The sequence below is a fragment of the Odocoileus virginianus genome, chromosome 3, assembly GCF_023699985.2.
Source record: "Odocoileus virginianus isolate 20LAN1187 ecotype Illinois chromosome 3, Ovbor_1.2, whole genome shotgun sequence".
NCBI lineage: Eukaryota > Metazoa > Chordata > Mammalia > Artiodactyla > Cervidae > Odocoileus > Odocoileus virginianus.
Genome location: NC_069676.1, coordinates 87,795,343 through 87,815,635, shown reverse-complemented (window position 1 = coordinate 87,815,635; position 20,293 = coordinate 87,795,343). Strand labels below are relative to the sequence as shown.

Below are 20,293 nucleotides of genomic sequence, written 5' to 3'. Positions count from 1 at the left end.
TGTCATCCGTGTTAAGGATTTTAGCCATCCTAATAGGTGTGTAGTGGTATCTGGTTGTTTTGATTTGCAGTTCCCTAATGACATATGATGTTAAACATCTTTTTGTAAGCTTATTTTCCACCTGTAATCTTCTTTAGTCAGGATGTCCTATCAGGTCTCTTGCCCATTTTTTTAATTGGGTTGTTTTCTTATTGTTGAGCTTTAAGAGTCCTTCATGTATTTTGAGTGAGATACCTTTGTTAGCTATGTCTTTTGAAAATATTTCTTCTCAGTCTGTGACTTGGCTTTTCATTTCCTTGACAGTATCTTTTGCAGCGCAAGGTGTAGCTCCTTTTTACTTAATAGTCCTTTTATTAATTTATTGCTTGCTTCTCACATTTTAGTATAAGCAGCAAAAAGGACCAGGTGGCACATTCAGCACTCTAGGTAGAAATTTCCTTGTTAGACCAACCACTTCATTAGGTACATTTTCTACTTTGCATATAATTCCATGGGACACTAGAATTGCCACACTACATAACAGCCCCTTTCTCAAGTTCCCAGTAACACTTACTTTGCTTTCTTGCAGGTCCTCACCCACAGCCTTATCAAGGACCATGGGCTTTTAACAGATTCTTCGGTGGGATGGGTGCTGTAGCCTTTGTCTATACTTTTTTCCGAGCCCTGTGCCTGCTTCCAAAGCCATTCTCACGTTTAAGGGTTTTGGTGTGACAGCATTCCACTTGCAGGTACCAAAATTGGTACCTGTGGTTGCCCTGAAAGAAGCAGTTGCTGCCCTAAGATTTCTGTAAGAAGACCATGTGGTTGACTGAATTACAGCACAATTTGAAGTTGCAATCCTAAAGGAAGGATTGGACCTTGGTCATCATGGTGGGTACATAAAGGCGTATTCTGAGGAAGCTGGGCACCTGAGATCTCTAATTCTGTTGAGCCTCCTTTGCCAGTAGAAGCAACCCTTCTACTCCTTCCCAGGAGGTCTGTCTCCCCTGCCTGAAGAACCTGTCACGGCCTCCCCTGAGTTGCCCACAGTGAATCGCTGATCTTCCTCTTTTCTTATTCCAACCATCTTCCATTTCTTCTAGACCTGTAACCAGACAAGTCCAAACAGACCCCAGAGGGTGAGGTAAAAAGATTAAACCAAAAAGATGCGTGTGATTTTTTTTCGGTTTGTATCTGTAGAAACTGGAGAATTGTGTGTGGGAATAGATTCTAAGAATGTGGAATCAGGTTAAAGGAATACACAGTCGGAAAGAAGAAGCGATGCTCCTTGTTCCTTTGAAACATGCACACTGTTTCCGCACTTGTAGTTTGATTAGTTAATGGCCTGTCTCACTAGACCAAGCTGTTCAGTTGCTAGGACCATTTATTTTTGTAACAGCACGAGAAGCAGCAAACATTATATGCCAGGTATTGTTCTAAGAACCTAACATACATTAGTTCATTTGATCCCCACAGCTATCCTTTAAGTAGCTACTAATACAAAGCGCATTTTTTAGATGTGGAAACAAGGTTACTGTATTGAGGGTCCTCAAGACTGCCCTTGGGTTTGATGATTTGCTGGCAGAACTCCCAGAACTCAGAAAAGCTATTAAATTCACAGTTGCAGTTTATTACAGTGAAAGGGTACAGATTAAAAACAGCAAACAAAAACCACATAGGGCTGAGGCCAGGTCCTAGCTTCCACTTGTCCTGTCTGAACAGTCCTACAGAAAGTGTCTTATTCTTCCATCGACAGTATGTGCCAAGTGCAAAGTGTTAGCAACCGAGGAGGCGCCCCTGAACCTTGGTGTCCAGAGTGAGTTTTGAGTGTCCGTCACACAGACGCTCGGGGCTTCCCTGGTGGCTCAGTGGTGAGGAATCTGCCTGCCAGTGCAGGAGATGAGGGCTTGAGCCCTGGGTCGGGAAGGTCCCCCCGAGAGGAAAATGGCAAGCCACTCCAGTATTCTTGTTTAGAGAATACCATGGGCAGATGAGCCAGGCAGACTACCATCCATGGGGTCGCAGAGGAGTCAGACATGATTTAGCGGCTAAATAGCAACAGCAACACATAGGCATGGAGGGCCCCATGACTAACTCAGTGACCAGTGCCCACAGGGGTCAATCTGGTACAGCATGCCCCAGGATCCGGGGAACAAAAACATGCATTCACCATAAAGCATCCGGTTAGTAAACTGCATGGCATGGCCCCAGGCCTCAGGCGTATGAGGATGCTGTTATCAGGCGTGGTATTCCAAGGGCTTATAGGTTTCTCACAGAAGCCAGTCACGGGTAAATTCTTTCTTTAGAGTGCACAGGTTTTGGACATCCCAAGCCTGCCGAGCTAACTGCACACTTGAGGTTAGGTACTTTGCCCTGGGTATCACAGAAGAAATGGCAGGGTTAAAACTTAAGTACAGGCATTCTGGATCTACTGTCGTGTGACCATATGTTCTACTGCCTTTTGGTATAGCTTCTGTCAAATACAGAATCTGATATGTTTGAGGCATGGAATAAATTTTTATTAAGTGAATGTGGAGACGTGACTGGCAACCGACTCCAGCATTCTTGCCTGGAGAATCCCATGGACAGAGGAGTCTGGTGGGCTGCCGTCCATGGGGTCTCAAAGAGTCGGACACGACTGAGCGACTAACACACGTTAAGTGAATGAATGGAAGAATGATAGGAGACTGTAGGCTGGGTCTGCTGATCCAGCAAAGGTTATTAGTTTTAAAGCTTTTTCATGAAATACCACATGTCTCTGTCTACTCCACAGCTCTTTAAAATCTATGTGAGTTATTAGATATTCATTGAAGATCAGCTTATGTTTCTTTTTGGCTGCCTTCGTGTAAATATCATTCAATTGACTTGAGTAGTAGGATTAGAAATCGAATTATTTCTAATGTATTAAGAAAATATATGACTGCTTGAAATTTCAATGATTAGAGCTATTTTTCTGGTTTACAGTGTTATGCATTTCTTAATAGCTGTTGCAATTATAGCTAAAGCTAAATACTTGTGATATTTAGGTTATTTTTCTATTTGTGTGTATTTGCTAATTTTTGTTGGAATAAATAACAAGATTTGGCTGAAATGTAACAAAATCCCTCCTCAAGTAATAGTTAATAAATTTGTTATATTATTTTCTACCCACAGGGTATATATATCATTCTCCATGGAATGAATACTACCATAACATGTAAAGCATTTAGGGAAATAGAATAAATAATGCCAATTACCATTTATTTGTACATTTAAAAAATCTCCTCACTTTTATCTGTTGTAACCTTATTAAGGTATAAGTGAAGTTCAATAAATTGTACATATTTAAAGTATATAATTTGATGTTGTTTTAACATATATCCTTGAAATTCTCATCACTATCAAGATAAGGAATATTTTCATCACCTCCAAATGTTTTCTCCTGTCATTTTCTGTTGGCCATTTGTATGTCTTTTCTCAAGAGGTAGCTGTTTAAATCTTTTGCCTACTTTTAAGTTTGATTATCTTATTATTGACTTGTAAAAGTTTTTTTTTTTCCTTCTGTCATCCAACTATTTCCTCCAGTCTGTGGCTTCTTTTTGATTTTCTTAATGTTATTTTTTGAAGAGCAAACATTTTTAATTTTAATGAGGCACAGCTTATCAATTTTTTCCATTTATGACCTGTGGGGTTTTTTGGTTGGTGTTCAGACTGAGAAAACTTTGCCTACTCTAAGGTTCCAAAGATTTTCTCCTATATTTTCTTCTAAATTTTTATAACTTTCTGTGTTATATTCTTGTCTGTGATCTATGATCTATGTTGAATAAGTTTTTATATATGATGTGAGGTAAGAGTTGATTTTTATCTTTTTCCAAACAGATAATTCAGTTGAATCAATGTCATTTTGATTTCTTCCCATAGCCATGTATGTTGACTTAAGCATCATGTGTAGGGCAGGCAGGTTACCCAAGTTTCCAAAGTTCACTTTGTAATAAACCTATGAACAAACGTAATCAGAGATTACATTTTATTTGTTTTATCTACACTAATTTCTCTCAATTTATTTAATGATAAAAGGGGGTGTTCATAAATTGGATCTGGAAGATCCCCCGGTGGAGAAAATGGCAAACCAGTCCAGTATTCTTCCCTGAAAATTTCCATGGACAGGGGAGCCTGGTGGATTACAGTCCATGGGGTCAGAAAAGGGTTGGACATGACTGAGCGCATGAGCATGATTCATAAGTTAATGAGCAAAGCCTGTCAAATACTGCATTTTATGTACCATGCACATATTTCCGTTTCTTAATCCACTTAGTAGTTGAGTGGACATTTTTACTTTGTTAATGGTCTGAGGGGGAAAGAATTCAGTTTTTCAATATTTTTGCTTTTGTAGTCTTTTTACTCATTGCTTTTGCAGTCATAACTCTTCTTTAGCCTGATAATTTGCCTTCTCTCAGGGAAGACACTCTTCTGGCTTAGAAAACTTGGCTTTAGGCTATGTTCCCCTCTTTTGACATCAGATATGATTTGATAAGTAACTGCCCATGTGGTATTCATAATAGCTATAAAGCATTAAAATTCAGTGGTGAATTAAGATGTGGATAGGGTAGATAACGTGGTATTTGATTTGTTTTGTTCATTAATCTATTATTCAGTGAACTTTGGAAATCACTGATAATCTGTCTGCCCTACATATAAGGCAGATTGCTGAGAAGAGCTCGAGGGTTTTAGTCTGACCTGTCATTGTTTGCCTTGGTTCTTCACTCCTGAAACTGAGCTTTCTTATTTAGTGAGAAGTGCTTGGAAAGTAGAAGTAACACCATCCTCATTTCTCCCTACATTTTAGTCCATGATTTTTCTACTGTCTTCTATTTACCTGGCATTGCATTTTAAGTGGTTGGAATGGAAAATCAGTTTTGAAAATGTCAGAATTTATATACTGTTTATGTGGTTTGAAATCTTGTGGTTCTTCCCTTTCCCATTTATGAGCTAGTTTGCCTGTGTCTGTCACATGTGTATAATCTGTGTAAATAAAACAGCTGGGATTGTTTACATATTGACTTTAAGGTGCAAATTACAGTGATATTTAAGGGAGAATGCCTTTTCTTCTGTTGTTGCCATCTTCATTGAGAAATTTCCCATTTGATCAGTCTTGTACTTTTCTTGATCTGTCTGACTTTTAAAAGATCATATATCCTTTACATTTTCCATGTAGATGTTTATGCAGCCCTAATGTTTACTGGTCTACTTAGCAATTCAGAATATTCTGAAATCCTAAAATTAGTTTGACACTTAGAAAAAGAAAGTTCTGTCTGTGCTTTAAACTTATGCTACATATTTGAACCCAGCTTTACCAAATCCCTAAACTATTGTATTAGGCACTGACCAAACTAAGAATGAAGTGATACTGTTTTTCATTATAGCTGTTATTTTTAGTGTGCTTTGCTTCCTTTTGAATGAAGATCTGAATATATATATATTGTGTAAACTCTATGTTTCTATGTCTTTTGTTCCAACTGTTTATTAGTTCTTTCTGAATAAGACCTTAACTATATCATCTAAATCCTACTATATCCTATAGTGGTATCAAGATTTTTTATTTAAGTAATTAATCTAGATTAGCTAATAGCTTTCATTTGAAAGAATGTCATTTAGTGTTACTTGTTTAATAAAATTGTGTATACAGTTTCAAAAATAAAGTAAGGACTTACTTATTTAATTTTTGGCCATACTGCCCAGCTTGTGGAATCTTGGTTCACCAATCGGGATCAAACCCATGCCCTCGGCAGTGAAAGCACAGAGTCCTAACCACTGGACCACCAGGAGTTCCCAGAGACTCATTTTTGCATTAATTCTCTTTCTTCTCTTTATTCCTTGGGAATATTGTTTGCTTTGGTAGGCTTCAATCATTTTATGAACAAGCCCTGTTCAAGTCAACATTTATGAGCCCATAATATATGAAATGTCAGTATAAGATAGCCCCTGTCTTCTGAGAGGTGGTGTGACCTGTATACCGCTGACCATAATATAAAATTGCTGTTCAGTGACTTGAGTCGTGTCTGACTCTTTGGCAACCGCGTGGACTAAAGCCCACCAAGCCCCTTCTGCCCATGGGATTTCCCAGGCAAGAATACTAGAGTGGGTTGCCATTTCCTTCTCCAGGGATCTTCCTGACCCAGGGATCGAAACTACATCTCCTGCTTTGGCAGGCAGATTCCTTACCACTTAGTCATGTGGAAAGCCCCTAATATAAAATACAAAGAGCTAAAATACCTGATGTACCTAAGGAGCACACTCTTTGAGGAGCATATTTCCATAATAGTAATTAGTGAATGAGAAATGTTTCAGAGTGGAAATGTTTTGTGTCTTAAGTTTAAACTTCATTTTTTTAAATTAAGCAGTAAATTTTCTTACGAAAACATGGAAAAAAAATCTTAGCAAAATTGTGTTACTCATTTAATTAAGATTAGTATAAAAATAAGAAAATAATTTTCTTTAGAGCGTCTTAGACTGTAATCATAAAATGTATTCCTCTCAGAGCTCAACTGCTTTTTGTTTTTCTCTAAATGTTGACCCTATAGGAAATTGCAGCACAATTTTCAAAGTTTTGATCATTTATGCCTGTTTTAGGTAATTCAGCCTTGAAGTATGATGCATATATTCACCTACAGAATTACAGAGCCGTTGGTTACCTTACTTATTAAGATGTATTACTGCCTGAGACTTGTTTTCAATTTCTGCAAAACATTTGAGAAGGTTGTTTTTTCCTATACATTTCATAATTACAGAACTTTTGTTTTCGGTTTATTGTTGGCAAGTGAATATATTTAGCATTTTCCAATTACTATTTTCTACTCGTTTTTAAAGACTTATGAATATTAGCTAGATCTAAAAATTTAAATATATAAATGAAGGACCAAGTACTTCATAAAATTTAAAAAATTAAAACTGTACTGCAGAGGTCCTGAAATAGTGAATTTCCATGTAAATTGAAAATATAAATAAACTTTTGGCATAAGTATTTGAATTTTACACTTTTCATATTTGTTGTTATTAATTTATTATTTGAAACCATTTTCTTAATTTACATGATCCCTATTCAATAAAATATCTTGTCAGATGAAGAATTTCTATGCTCTTGGAGTTTACACTTCTTTTCTTGCTTTTTCTTCTGAATGTTTCTTATTCAGAACTGACAGTTTTGCTGGCTCATTGATTAAATCACAGTAGGATTCTTCAGTTTAAGAAGTCTAATCCAAAATATTGATTGTGAAAGAAATCATTTTAAAAAGGGAAGAGAAGTTAGGTTTGCAATTTTCAGGATTTTACCCAAGCCTGGTGTCTATTGTTTAGCATATGACCATTATTAAAATAGTGGCTGAAATTGTAAAAGAGACTACTTCCATACCCTTCTAGTTCTATGACTTTGTGTTTTGAATCTTGGATTAAAATTCTCTTAAATAATATTGTTTGACTTAGTAGTTTTTGAAGGGTCAGCCCTGGAAGCTTACAGCTTACTTTGGGATCCTTGTAATATGTGTGTGTATTTGTGTATGTGTGTGTTAAAGCAGGCTTGCAGGCCTCTGTCCGGCGCCACTCTGGCCACTGTCTGTCTGTGCCTTTGCTGGGGAGCCGTAGCCTGTTTATAATAAAGCTTGGGGGTTGTTTGTAAAAAAACAAAAAAACAAAAAACAAACAGGCTTGCATGAACAAATACTAATATATCTGAATATTTTCATTAACAGCAAAACCAAACCCATTAGCCACATGAAGACCAATGCCACAAGTTTACAGAAGCGCTGCCAACTTCTGAATTGTTGGATTTCTTGTGGTTCAGTTTAGTTCAGTCACCCCGTCGTGTCCGACTCCTTGCGACCTCATGAACCTGGGGCTTAAGTGGTGCCTGAGGTCTTATATTAAAATCTGTGGATAATATTTCACATGAACACAATGCAGGCTTATTTAAAATCAAGGATAGGCCTTTAAATATATACTTAGGCTAAGCATTGGTGCTAATTCTTTGTCAGTCCAGGCAGCTTTATAATTTTCTTGCTGCTAATTTGTGTACCAATAAAGGATGGTTGAATCAACATCTGTTTTTCAGTGAAAGGAAGTTTAACTCTCAAGCATAAAAAGCAGTATTTTCAGCATTTGTCATTTAAACAAATAGAGATGAGTTTAACAAAATGTTATTTTCAGACGAAGCGCCAGATAAAATGCTTTATTCTTGTTTTATTCTCATTCTAACATCAAGTCCTCCCTCCAGTGGCTGCTGCTACAACATTTTCCTCTTTTACCTTATTTAAAAAAAAAGCAAGGGAAATTAGGATTATTTTTTTCTCAGAATTAAAGCCTATTTTTGTGTCATGTTGAAAGACTTGCAGATGATCCCTCTGTGGAAAATAGTGTTTTGGGACTAGATGAGCCTGTCTTTTGGTAGTCAAGGGGACAGACAGAAATTTCATTCTGAAATGAAATCTTCAATTCAGTTCAGTCGCTCAGTCGTGTCTGACTCCCTGCAACCCCATGGACTGCAGCACACCAGGCCTCCCTGTCCATCACCAACTCCTGGAGTTTACTCAAACTCATGTCCATCGCATCAGTGATGCCATCTAACCGTCTCATCCTCTGTCGTCCCCTTCTCCTCCTGCCTTCAGTCTTTCCCAGCATCAGGGTCTTTTCTAATGAGTCAGTTCTTCACATCAGGTGGCCAAAGTATTGGAGTTTCAGCTTCAGCGTCAGTCCTTTCAATGAATACTTAGGACTGATTTCCTTTAGGATTGACTAGTTGGATCTCCTTGCAGTCTCCAAGAGTCTTCTCCAACACCACAGTTCAAAAGTATCAATTCTTCGGCACTCAGCTTTCTTTATAGTCCAGTTCTCACATCCATACATGACTACTGGAAAAACCATAGCTTTGACTAGATGGAAATCTTAGTTCTCATCTTTTATTTTCAAGTTGCTTATAACTGCCCCTGTGCCAGCATTTAAAAAATTTAGTTGCCTGTATATCTTCAAAGGCAGATTTTACTTGTTGTACTTACTAGCGGCAAATACCACGGAAAGACCAAAACCATAAGTAATAGTTTATGTGCATAGTTGTATTCTCAAATACTTTATTATAAAGTTTTTGGATATTATTTTTAATACAGGATTTAATCATTTACAGTTTTACCTTTTTAAATAGCTGGTGCAAATGCTTTTGAGAAAATCATTTTTTTTTTCCAAAATATTAGTTCCATTTCAAAACAGGCAAGGAATCAATTGGGTTTTAGTATTATGAAATTTTTTTGATATATAGTCACTCTGAGATTTACTCAATACTTGATCATCCTTTCCCTTACAACTGCTTCTTAGGTTTATTCACCAAGTAGAACCCCCAAATTTCTGACTAACTCAGTAGGACTGGACTCCTAACTTTATGCTTAGCAAAAATACACCAAAGAACAACTTACTGAAGGCAGTACTGCTAAAATTAGTTATTACTTTTCTTTCAGTGTTTTCTTTATCATTTATTTTAAAATATATTCTTGATAAAAAACACACAGACCTCAGTTGTATGTAGTCTTGGTAGTGTATAGCTCTATATACTATCAACAGTTTATATCGACTCATGTGTTTCTCCCGACTACATTCTCCTACCACCTTCCCGGTGGTAATCCGTATTCTGAATTTCATGTTTTTCTCTTAATTTTCCTTACGTTTTATCACCTAAATCTTGATTCCTATAAATAGTTTTAGTTACGTTTGTTTTCAAACTCTATATAAATGGTATTATAAGTTTTCTGATTTTTGGTTATTTACTCAGTACTATTGTAGAGAAGACTCTTGTGAGTCCCTTGGACTGCAGGGATATCAAACCAGTCAATCTTAAAGGAAATCAACCCTGAATATTCATTGGAAGGGTTGCTGCTAAAGTTGAAGCTCCAATACTTTGGTCACCTGATATGAAGAGCCAGCTATCATTGAAAGAGACCGTGACACTGAGAAAGATTGAAGGCAAGAAAAGAGGGCAGCGGAGGGTGAGATGGTTAGATATTAAAAGCATCACTGACTCAGTGGACACGAATTTGAGCGAATTCTGAGAGATAGTGGAGGACAGAAAAGCCTGGCATGCTACAGTCCATGGAGTCACAAACAGTTGGACACAACTTACAGCAACAATAATTTTTGGAACATTCATCTGTGTCTTTTAGTGTGGTTGTGGCTCATTCAGTTTCACTGCTTTATACTGTTCATTCTGTTAATATACTGCAGTGTATCTGCCTTGCTTTAATTGGAGAACAGTCTTTTCCAGTTGTGGTAACCAATTTCTAAGATGGCCCCCAGTGATCCTTATTTCTTGATATTTATACCTTTGTGTAGACCTTTCCTATATTGAATAGAGTTGTTCTCTGTGCCAGTAGAATATTGAGGAAGTGATGGTGAGAACTTTGCAACTTTCTCCTTGATTTCCTGGTTCTATCTCTGTGAAGAAAACCAGAAATCGTGGCTTGGTGATATTCAAGCAGTCCGGGAAGAAATTCCTGTGAGGAAATACTGGGGCATCTAGCATCAACCCAGGACCGGTAATCCATCTGTGCGTGTGAGCTACCTCTAGCCTCAGTCATGCCTTCAGATGGTTATAGACTTGTCAATTTATCTTGACTGCAACTTCATGAATCTAAGCCAGAACCTCCCAAACGAGCTGCTGCAGAATTTCTGACACGTAGAAAGCACGGGAGGTTATAAAGTTTTTTTTTTTTTTCGGGGGGTGTAGATTATAAATATTTGTTGTCTTTGGCAGCTACATTTTGAGGTAATTTTACTTGTATCTACAGATAATGAATAAACTAGCTTTTTTTTTGATGATATGAACATTTCTTGAACATTTTTATACCTGTCTTCTGTTACACATATACAAGACCAAGTAGTGGAATAAGATGTGTGATTACTGAACTGAAGATGATCAGAATGTTTAACCTGGATATCTTATGCCAGTTTTTAGAAAAGTGGTTGTATTAAGATATATTTTGGTCAGCACTGTGAATAAAAGTCTCCATTATACCCAATTCTTTTTTTAACTTTGGGTATCCCAGGGTTGGGAAGATGCCCTGCAGGAGGGCATGGCAACCCACTCTGGTATTCTTGTCTGGAGACTCCCGATGAACAGAGGAGCCTGGTGGGCTACAGTCCATGGGGGCACAAAGAGTTGGACACAACTGAGCAACTAAGCATAGCACATTGTCACTTTGTAATATTTTCTAGATATTATTTGTAATATCTTTTTTGTAAATATCTATTAATAAGTTGTGTTTCTTGGGACTTCCCTGGCAGTTCACTGGTTAAGACTCTGCACAAGGGAGCACGGGTTTGATCCCTGGTTGGGGAACTAAGATCCCATGTGCTGCTCAGTGCAGCCAAAATCAAATGGATTAATAGAAAACAAACTCAGTCTTTGTTTTTTTTTTTTTAAAAGTTGTATTTCCTGCATCAGGATCAAAACAGTAGTCTCCCCTATTTTCCCCTAAAAAGTTTAAAGTTTTGCTTTTTGCATTTATACCCTTAATCCATTCAAAATTGATATCTATCTTTGAAATGGATATCTACTTTCATTTTTTACCATGTAGCTGACCAGTTCCAATTGTTGAAAGTTTCATCCTTTGCCTAGTGGTATGTCAATGTCATCTGTGTCACATGATTTATGTGGCTCTGCTTTGGAGTTTTATTCTGTTGGTCAGCTTGTCTCTTCTAGTACTAACGATACACTACCTTAATTACTGTGATACCTCATAAGGCAAGTCTTCCTGTCATCTTCTTTGATACCTTCACAGTATTGAGCCCTTCTGTACATGAATATGGGATGTTTCTTCATGTATTTCAGTCTTCTTTATTGTCTCTTAGTAAGATTTTATCATTTTCTGCACATCATTTTAACATGCCTTTCTTAGATCTATTCTTACTATGTAACTTATTTTTTGCTCTCAAAAATGTCTTTAAAAAAGCAACCATACTTTATAAATGATTGTTGCTGGTATTCATAAATATACTTTACTTCAAAATATAAATCATTTTAGTCATCTTGCCAAATTCTCTTTTTATCCCTGATAATGTAGAGATTCTTCATATATTTTTTGTATTTTTGAAGATCTTTTTTCTTGATCTTGTTGTTTGTTGTTATATAAAAGACAATCATACTATCTGCAAAAAATGGTGACTTTGTTTTCCTATTTTTAATCCTTATTTATTTTCATTTATTTTTTTATGTTTCCTTACACTGGCTAGAAACCTCAGAAAACTTTGACTGGAAGTGATAAAAACAAACTGGTAAGGTTGGACATTCTTGGTAACTGAGTTTAAAGAGAATGTTTTTAGTAATTTACCGTGGGAGTAATTTTACTGTAATTTTTTGAGCCTCTCTATCATGTTAAGAGCACTCCTTTTTATTCCATTTGCTGTGACTTCTTTTCCAAAAAGGAGTATTGAATTTTATCAGATACTTTTCTGCAGATTTTGAAGTTATTATGATTTTTCTTCCTCTGTGTTAATTTAGTGAGTAACATTTGTAGATACTGTAATGTTTTGTAATGTACGTCTTAAGTTTGTTCTCAGTAGGAGGGTTCTTCAGGGAACTTAGCTACTATGTTGGAAGGAAAATCTAGTTGTAAAATTCTTGACTCTCATGATCCTAGGAAGGGTCTCTACCACTTTGTGTTTATGTAGACAATAGTAGTGAAAGCTGTCTGGCATGCTGTGTTTAAAAAATAGGTCTGCTAATACAAATGGCTGGACATTCCACACGGTCCCTGTGCTGGCAACTTTAGCGCTACAGATTTTAATTCCTGTAATTAATAGTCTGGATAAGTGATGGTTGTTTTTTGAGGAAAAAATATTTTGTAGAAGCCAGGAGGGTTCTTATTTGTTTTTGGAATAAGAGAATTTTGCTATCTCAACCCCTTTGTTAATTTAGTCAAGTTATGAATTGTTTTGTTTTCTGAATAAGTAACCACTGTAACTAATATGGTAATTTGAAAAGGTGATTTGAAGGTTCACATTTCTAATTCTCTTTATTTAAGATCAGATATTTGTAGTATCTCAGGAATAGAGAGCCTTCCCAAATCTTTCTGAGTTCATCATTTGTTTGTCCCAGGATGCAGTCGTTTTTGAAATACGGCACAGACATGAAATTCTAGAAAGTAATATCACTTCATAAAGAATTGGGAAAGTCTAGAAGCTGAGAAAAAAATTATTCATTCTGAAGGCACCTAAGTGGTAACATTCGTAGTTGTTAACACATTTAGGTAAAGTCAAGTTTCACAGATATTTTCCCCTTAAATAAACAATAAAGAGCGCACTGTCAATAGACACTGGATGTGAGTGGTACTTAAATGCTATTTGCAGTACAGTTGTGGTCTCCCGCAAGTCTTAACTTTGCCATTAATCTGTTGCTGGTGTTATTAGTATATCTTGCCAGCCTTAAGACTAAATTGCTTGATTATATACTCAAGTTTTTCCTTCATTTTTTCTTTTTTTTTTAAACTATAGCAGGTGTTACTTCTCTAACTTTGAAGTAAGTTAATATTGTGTGTGAGATCAGTTACAATAATAATCAAAATAATAATAACTAAAATAAAGCAATTATTACCAAATTTCAGTCCCTATTAGAAATTGGGTAAAATTTGAATACTACTTGGTGTATGTGGCCTAGGAATGAACTAAATCATCCCCAAAGTGAATCAGTGCTTCCCACCAGATTCTCACTGGAAGGTGTATGTCAGGGACAGGGACAGGGCAGGTAGGCAAGTGATGACTGACAGAGAAACCCAATGCACAGAACTAAAGCTAGACTAGAGCACTGCGATTTACCAAGCTTTGTATGTGAGTGTTCACATTTATACCTAGGAGATAATATTTGCCCCTGGTGTTTAGATAGAGCAGGCCTACATGGCTGCCAGCCTGACTGTGGTGGAAGGGATGAGAGGGACATTTGAAGAGAGAAGTTCTTTGAGTCTGCCTGAAGTCCACTTAACAATTTTTTGTTTTGTGGAAGGGAAAAAGAAGCATGAGTGAGATGGTCAAGACTCTTCCTTTTTGAGACTGTGCCTTGAGCTTTGGCATCGTAGCTGTAAAGAAGAAATGGGGAGAGCGAGCCACTTAATACATAGCGAGGAACACTGCTCCAACACCATCATCTCTTTCAGACTGTAGGAATCATCACCTCAAAAAGAAACTAGGTGTCCGCTAGCAGTCACTCTTCATTCTCTCCCCACCCTATTTATTAATCTGAGAGAGGGTCACCTTAGCGTCTACCACATGCATATTATATTTTAAAATTTAGATTGAACCTTGAGTTCACAAAGTTAAGCAGAGATGCTAGTTAGAGTATTTATGAAAGGAGAAAATTTGATTTAAGCTTTGCAAATATGTTATTACTGTTACTTCATGGTATTGGTTACTTTTAAATCTTATGAAGATAGCTTCTGCTTGGTCAGTTTGGTCCGGAGTTATGTACATTCGTAATATTATATTTTACTGTTTATGTTTACCATAAAATTAGAGTCTCTTTAAGTAGCTAATGACAATTTAATTTGACCCCCATAAAAGATCTTATATTTTTGACATACTCTGTTTTTCTCAAATTTTGAGCACATGTCCTTTTTGAGAATTCTTTTGCCCTCTGATGTACCTCTGCTATTTCTGTTCCATATTATGAAAACTTCATAAAAGGCTATTTAAATTATTTTTTTCTTTTGTGGAGCTTCAAAATTGAGAATTATCTAAAAGGATTGTTTTAGGTGTGTTTAATTTCTCAGATTGAGCTTTAGTGTAGTCTTGTAAATATTCTAAGGTTTTTCACTAGCCTTATTGAGTTTCTGTCTTTTTGCTAGCCAGAAAACAATATAAAAGCCAACCAAACAAGTAGCAATTTGGGAACTTGTTAAAGACACAGTAGTAAAATATTAGTTTCTTCTAAGATCTTTCTTTTTGATATCCCTTAACTTTTGACTCTTTCTTTTAGAGGCTTGGTTTACCAAAATATTGTGAGGAATGATAGGGAATAGCTTTTTTTTTTTAAAATAGTTATGTAACAAACTTGATGAGTAGTTTGTTTCAGTTTGTTTGCAGTTTAGCGATTTATTTTAAATTGTATTAAAATTTTTATTGAAATGCAGTTGATTTACAATGTCTGTTAATTTCAGGTGTGTGATGAAGTGATTCAATTTTATATATATATCTATGAATATATATATATTCAACTTCTTTTCCATTGAAGGTTATTATAAGATATTGAATATATTTTTCTGTAAATCCTTGTTTCTTATTTATTTTATGTATAGTAGTTTGCATTTGTTAATCCTGAACTCCTAATTTATCCCCCCTTTGCCTTACTTTCCCCTTTGGTAACTGTAAATTTGTTTTCTATGTCTGTGAGTCTGTTTCTGTTTTATATTAGGTCCATTTGTTTGACTTTTTAGATTCCACAGATAAGTGGTACCATATAATATTTGCCTCTATCTAACTTGCTTCAGTAAGTATAATATTCTATAGGTCCATCCACGCTGCTGCAGATGGCAATGTTTCATTCTTTTTAAATGGCTCAGGAATATTCCATTGTGAGGAGCAGTAATTTTTATCAATATTAATTCTGAATAGCAAAGCAAATAGAATGAGACAATTTTGGTGGACAACTTTTATAAATGTAATTAATTTCCTCCAACTAGCCCAAACTCTAAATTGTAATGCTCTCTGATCATACACATTAGTGCCCAAGAGTGAAAACTTTCTGTAGGATCAGGAAACTGGAGTTGTTTTCCTAGTTGAAGTTGAGTAGTTTTGGACACGACTGAAGTGACTTAGCAGCAGCAGCAGCAGTTTGAGTCTACCGGTCAGTTGTAGCTAATAAGTTGTACCTAATACGAAACTGGATGTGAAAAGGCTTGGTGACTCTGTGAGTAACATGTGCACTTAAGATATAGGTAAAATAGTGCTCTTTGGACATGACTTTGATCTGAATGTAGATAGAACTCACATGCTTGAACTTTTTTAGACATACACTTTAGTAAGATTGGACAAGAATATAAACAAATGAAACAAATTAATTTAAATTCCATTATGATTATTTTAAACATAGCCTTGGAAAGCCAAGTCAACTCAAGAAGTATTTATTGGGGGGCTTTATTGTTTATTCTAAGAATTCACCCAAATGATACATATTGAAAATTTCTTATTCCTGTAGGCTGAACTGATAAGGACAGCCTTTTTGGAGTTTGAGCACATAGTAACTAGAATCAAGTTATTTCCGATGTTATATGAATTACTAATATTTGTAAAGGAGTTTATAGTTTATAAAATGTGTTTGTCTATATTTTTTCATAGAATCTGCATAATCATCCTGTAAAGGGAAGTGACAGTGTTAGTCACTCAGTTGTATCCAGCTCTTGTGACCCATGGACTGTAGCCCGCCAGGTTCCTCTGTCCATGGGATTCTCCAGGCAAGAATGCTGGAGTGGGGTGCCATCCCCTTCTCCTGGCATTCTTCCTGACCCAGGGACTGAACCTGTGTCTTCTGCATTGCAGGCGGATTCTTTACCATCTGAGCCTCAAGGGAAACGCCGCGTACAGAGAAGTGCTCTTAGTTTCTTAGTTATTCCCATTACTTAAGTTAGAGAAGTTGTGACTTTCTCAAGGTCACTCAGACACTAGCTGGTGGAATTGAGGTTAAAAAGTCTGAATTTCTCATCCCAAACCTACATCACATTGCTTCAGGAACTAAGGAGTTACTTCAGATGTGCTTGGATCGGAACAAGGCATTCCTACTCTGATCTAAACTTTGACCCACGTATAGGTTACACTCTGCACATAAGCCACCGTCGTCTGTGCCCCAGGAGCCCGTGCAACCCTGGGCCTTGTCCTCCATGTCTGCTTCTGCTTCATGCCCTTATTCTTTAGCCTCTTCCCCAGTGCCCATGTGTCTGTTCACACACACCACCCAGACACACTCGTACATGCTCACTCTCCAGAACATAAATTTTTCACACTATTGCCTCAGAACTATAAACTGTCCGGGATTGTTATGAACTAACCTTTGCTGATGAGCAACTTCTGAGTAACATGCATACTTTAGCTATAATTTGGATAGATGTTTAGTTCCTCATGCATCTCTGGTGCTGATTCAGTTACTGTGTTTTGATTGCAAGTGAGCTCTCTTGGGGCTTCCCTTGTGACTCAGACAGTAAAGAATCTGCCTGCAGTGGGTTTAATCCCTGGGTTGGGAAGATCCCCTGGAGGAGGGCATGGCAGCCCACTCCAGTATTCTTGCCTGGAGAATCCCATGGACGGAGGAGCCTGGCTGGTTACAGTTCATAGGGTCATAAAGAGTCAGACAAGACTGAGCTACCAAGCGCACACACACAGGCTCTCTTGAATTGAATTTCAAGAGCCTGACTTAGCATAGACTCTTTGGAACCAGAGCAGCTCCAGGGATCTCAGGGACTTAACCCAATTTTACTTGTCCTGTGATATATTTTGCACTTTCATCATGACATTGAGAATGAGGTGGAAAGGCCTTCTGTTGCAAAATAATCTCTTTCTTGGTCCTATTTAATACCTGACTAAAAACAAACAAATATAGGAAACTAAGGCTTCTGTGTGTCTTTGTGTACTTTTTATAAGTGTTTGTGCCATATTTTGAGCAAACAAGGCAAATAAATATTCTACTGTTTCATGTTTTGAAATGCTGACTGGATAAAGATTACACATGACAAGTTATTTATAGTTTTATTTATACATGGTGGATTCTCTGTTGGAATCATAGAAGGCAAGAAGATATGATAATTGCTTTGTGTAGTTCACAGAATGAAATTGCAAACCGAGATGTTTTGAATCTAGTTTATACTGTAACCATTTCTAGGCAACTGTATTTAAACAGCAGTGGTTATCATGAAGTATACAACATGTCAACTGTGTCCCAATTCACATCAGTAAAAACCTTCTACCACTTTATTCCCTATAACCTAACCTCCATCAGATAATACTAAATAAACTATGTCGAGTGCACGTATTTATATATATATATATATATATATATCAAATGTATCAAACAGCTTGCTGGCTGCATTTGCAGAAGTGTTTATCTGTGGTCATGCAGGTTATAACTCTGAATTTTTATTAGGAAAACTAAATTGAGAATTTATAATGTTCCTGATTTAGTTTCATCAGCTGTGCCACTGCCAAGGAAAATAACTTGAGAAGGTAAAAATCTAACAGTGAATAAGAAAGCAGTAGGCAGTTTGCTTCATACTTACCTGCTTTATATCTGCTGCCGTAAGGTTTAGGGTCAGAGATAGTAATTAGTCGTCTCCGAGCTTAAATATTGTCACTTCAGTGAATTGCAGTGTGTATCTTTGGATCTTGTGCAAAAGAAGCATAATTATTATTAATTGATATTTGATCTTGGGAATCTTGAAACCAATTCTTTAAAATGTGAAATATATTTTCACTCCTCTGTCTGTTACTCAATTTATTTGGGAATTTGACAGATATCCATTGGGCTCCAAATATATCCAGCCTTGTTTTAGGGACAGACGAGATACCTGTCCTCATGGAGATCAAAGTCTGAAGGGGGAACTTGTTATTAAATATTGAAGAGCAGTTACAGCTTTTTTTTTCAAGTTTTATTGAGATATAATTGACATCACATTATGTACACTTAAGGCATATAATGTGATGATTTGATTTATGTATCTTTTGTGAAATGATTACTGCAATAAGATTAGTTAATACATCTCTCACCTCACATAGTTACCTATTTTTTTAAAGACCTACCCTCTTAGCAACTTTCAAGTATACAACACAGTGTTGATAACTGTAGTCACCATATTGTACATGAGATCCCCATAATTTTAAAATGTGAACTTTGAAAACGAGTCTGACATCAAAAATATTTTATGCTTTCTCTTTCAGTGAAACAGTCACAATGAAATAATCATATAAGTTGTTCTGTTTAGAAATTAGACAATTTGAGTCCAGTGAAAAATAACCCAAAAGTTCATATTTACAAGAATACTGAATTGACAGAGGGGATAGAGTGAAAAAGTACAAGACGTCTCCTGTGAACAGTTAATTTGGTCTTGGAATTGTTAGCAAGGAGCACTGTATGGAATGTCTCATGGTGAACATTTCTATTTAATTTCTGCTACAGGATGGTGGATAATAAGGAGTTGATGGGGAAACTTGTACCCAAACTTGTGGGACTTGACAGATGAAATTAATTCCCAAACGTAGCCCTATAGCCCTTACAAATATTGCTTTTTCCTATGTGTTGTAATGATTAGTCTGAGTCTTATATCTTTTATTTGTGGCAGTTTGTCAGTTTGATCTGGTCACAAGAGTATAAGCCCCATGCAGGTTGTGACCATGTTTTATTCTCCATTGCACCCTAGTGCCTTGCACATGGCTCATCATATAGACAAAACTGGTTCTTGAAGGAATATAGGCATATTTCATCTATGTATAATTTACAGAGTTTTGAGTTACCTATTCACAGAAGAAAAATAGCAACTACTTCCATGCTAAGTGAGAGTGCTTTCCCAGTCATGGTCTCGTATCCTAGTTATTCCTAGGTTAGGAAACCTCGCATTCCAGAGAAGCAATAAAATACCACTAGTAATAGCAACAGTCAGCTATCTACACCTTCTATAATATTCTCAACCACTACAGTTTGAGAATAGTATTATTTCATTTACATTTTACAAGTGAGGAATCTGAAGCTTGTCCCTAGCCACAGAGCTGTTATTAAGTGGCAAAGCTAGGATACATTTATAGCATTTTAAAAAAACAAACCAAGGTATGTTGACCCCTTAATTACCTATCAGGCACTATACTAAGTGTTTTACATTAAACCTCACTGTAGCAACATGAGGGAAGCATGGTTATCATTTCCATTGTACATGTGTGGAAGACGAGGCATGGAGAAGTTAGGTAATTTGCCAAGAGTACGTGGCTGGCTCGTGGTAGAGCCAGAAAGAGTGTCCCCTTCTATTTCCCCACCCACAGTCAGAGCTGAGCGCAGGGCAGCATTGATTTATGACCCTGGGAACATTCTTAGTTTAAAACTATTATTTTAAGCATTATTATTTTTAAGTATTTTCTGTTCTACTCTGTTAATTATACAAATGCCTGAGTTTTTAAAGATAATCGTACAGTATACCTCTTGAGTAGAAACTGAAGTTTACTTTTTGAGTAGTAAGTAAATCAATCAGAAGAATATTGTCTTACCTCAGCTTTTATGTAATCTTATTAACAGTTATGGATTGACTATATTAATTTAGTTTAATTTTTTCCCATTGTATGTGTT

At 36.5% G+C, this 20,293-nt stretch overlaps 1 protein-coding gene across 7 annotated transcripts in view; it reads left to right on the top strand.

The window, feature by feature from the left end:
* ARB2A (ARB2 cotranscriptional regulator A) overlaps positions 1 to 20,293 on the top strand; it is a 396,180-nt gene that overhangs the window by 15,220 nt on the left and 360,667 nt on the right. Inside the window, exon 1 of one of the 7 annotated variants that reach the window (XM_070465816.1) lies at positions 1,278 to 1,407. The exons of the other annotated variants lie outside the window; for them this stretch is intronic. The gene's annotated coding sequence lies outside the window, so the exon portion shown is untranslated. Of the gene's footprint in view, positions 1 to 1,277; positions 1,408 to 20,293 lie in introns of those variants that run through there. 7 annotated transcript variants of the gene reach the window in all.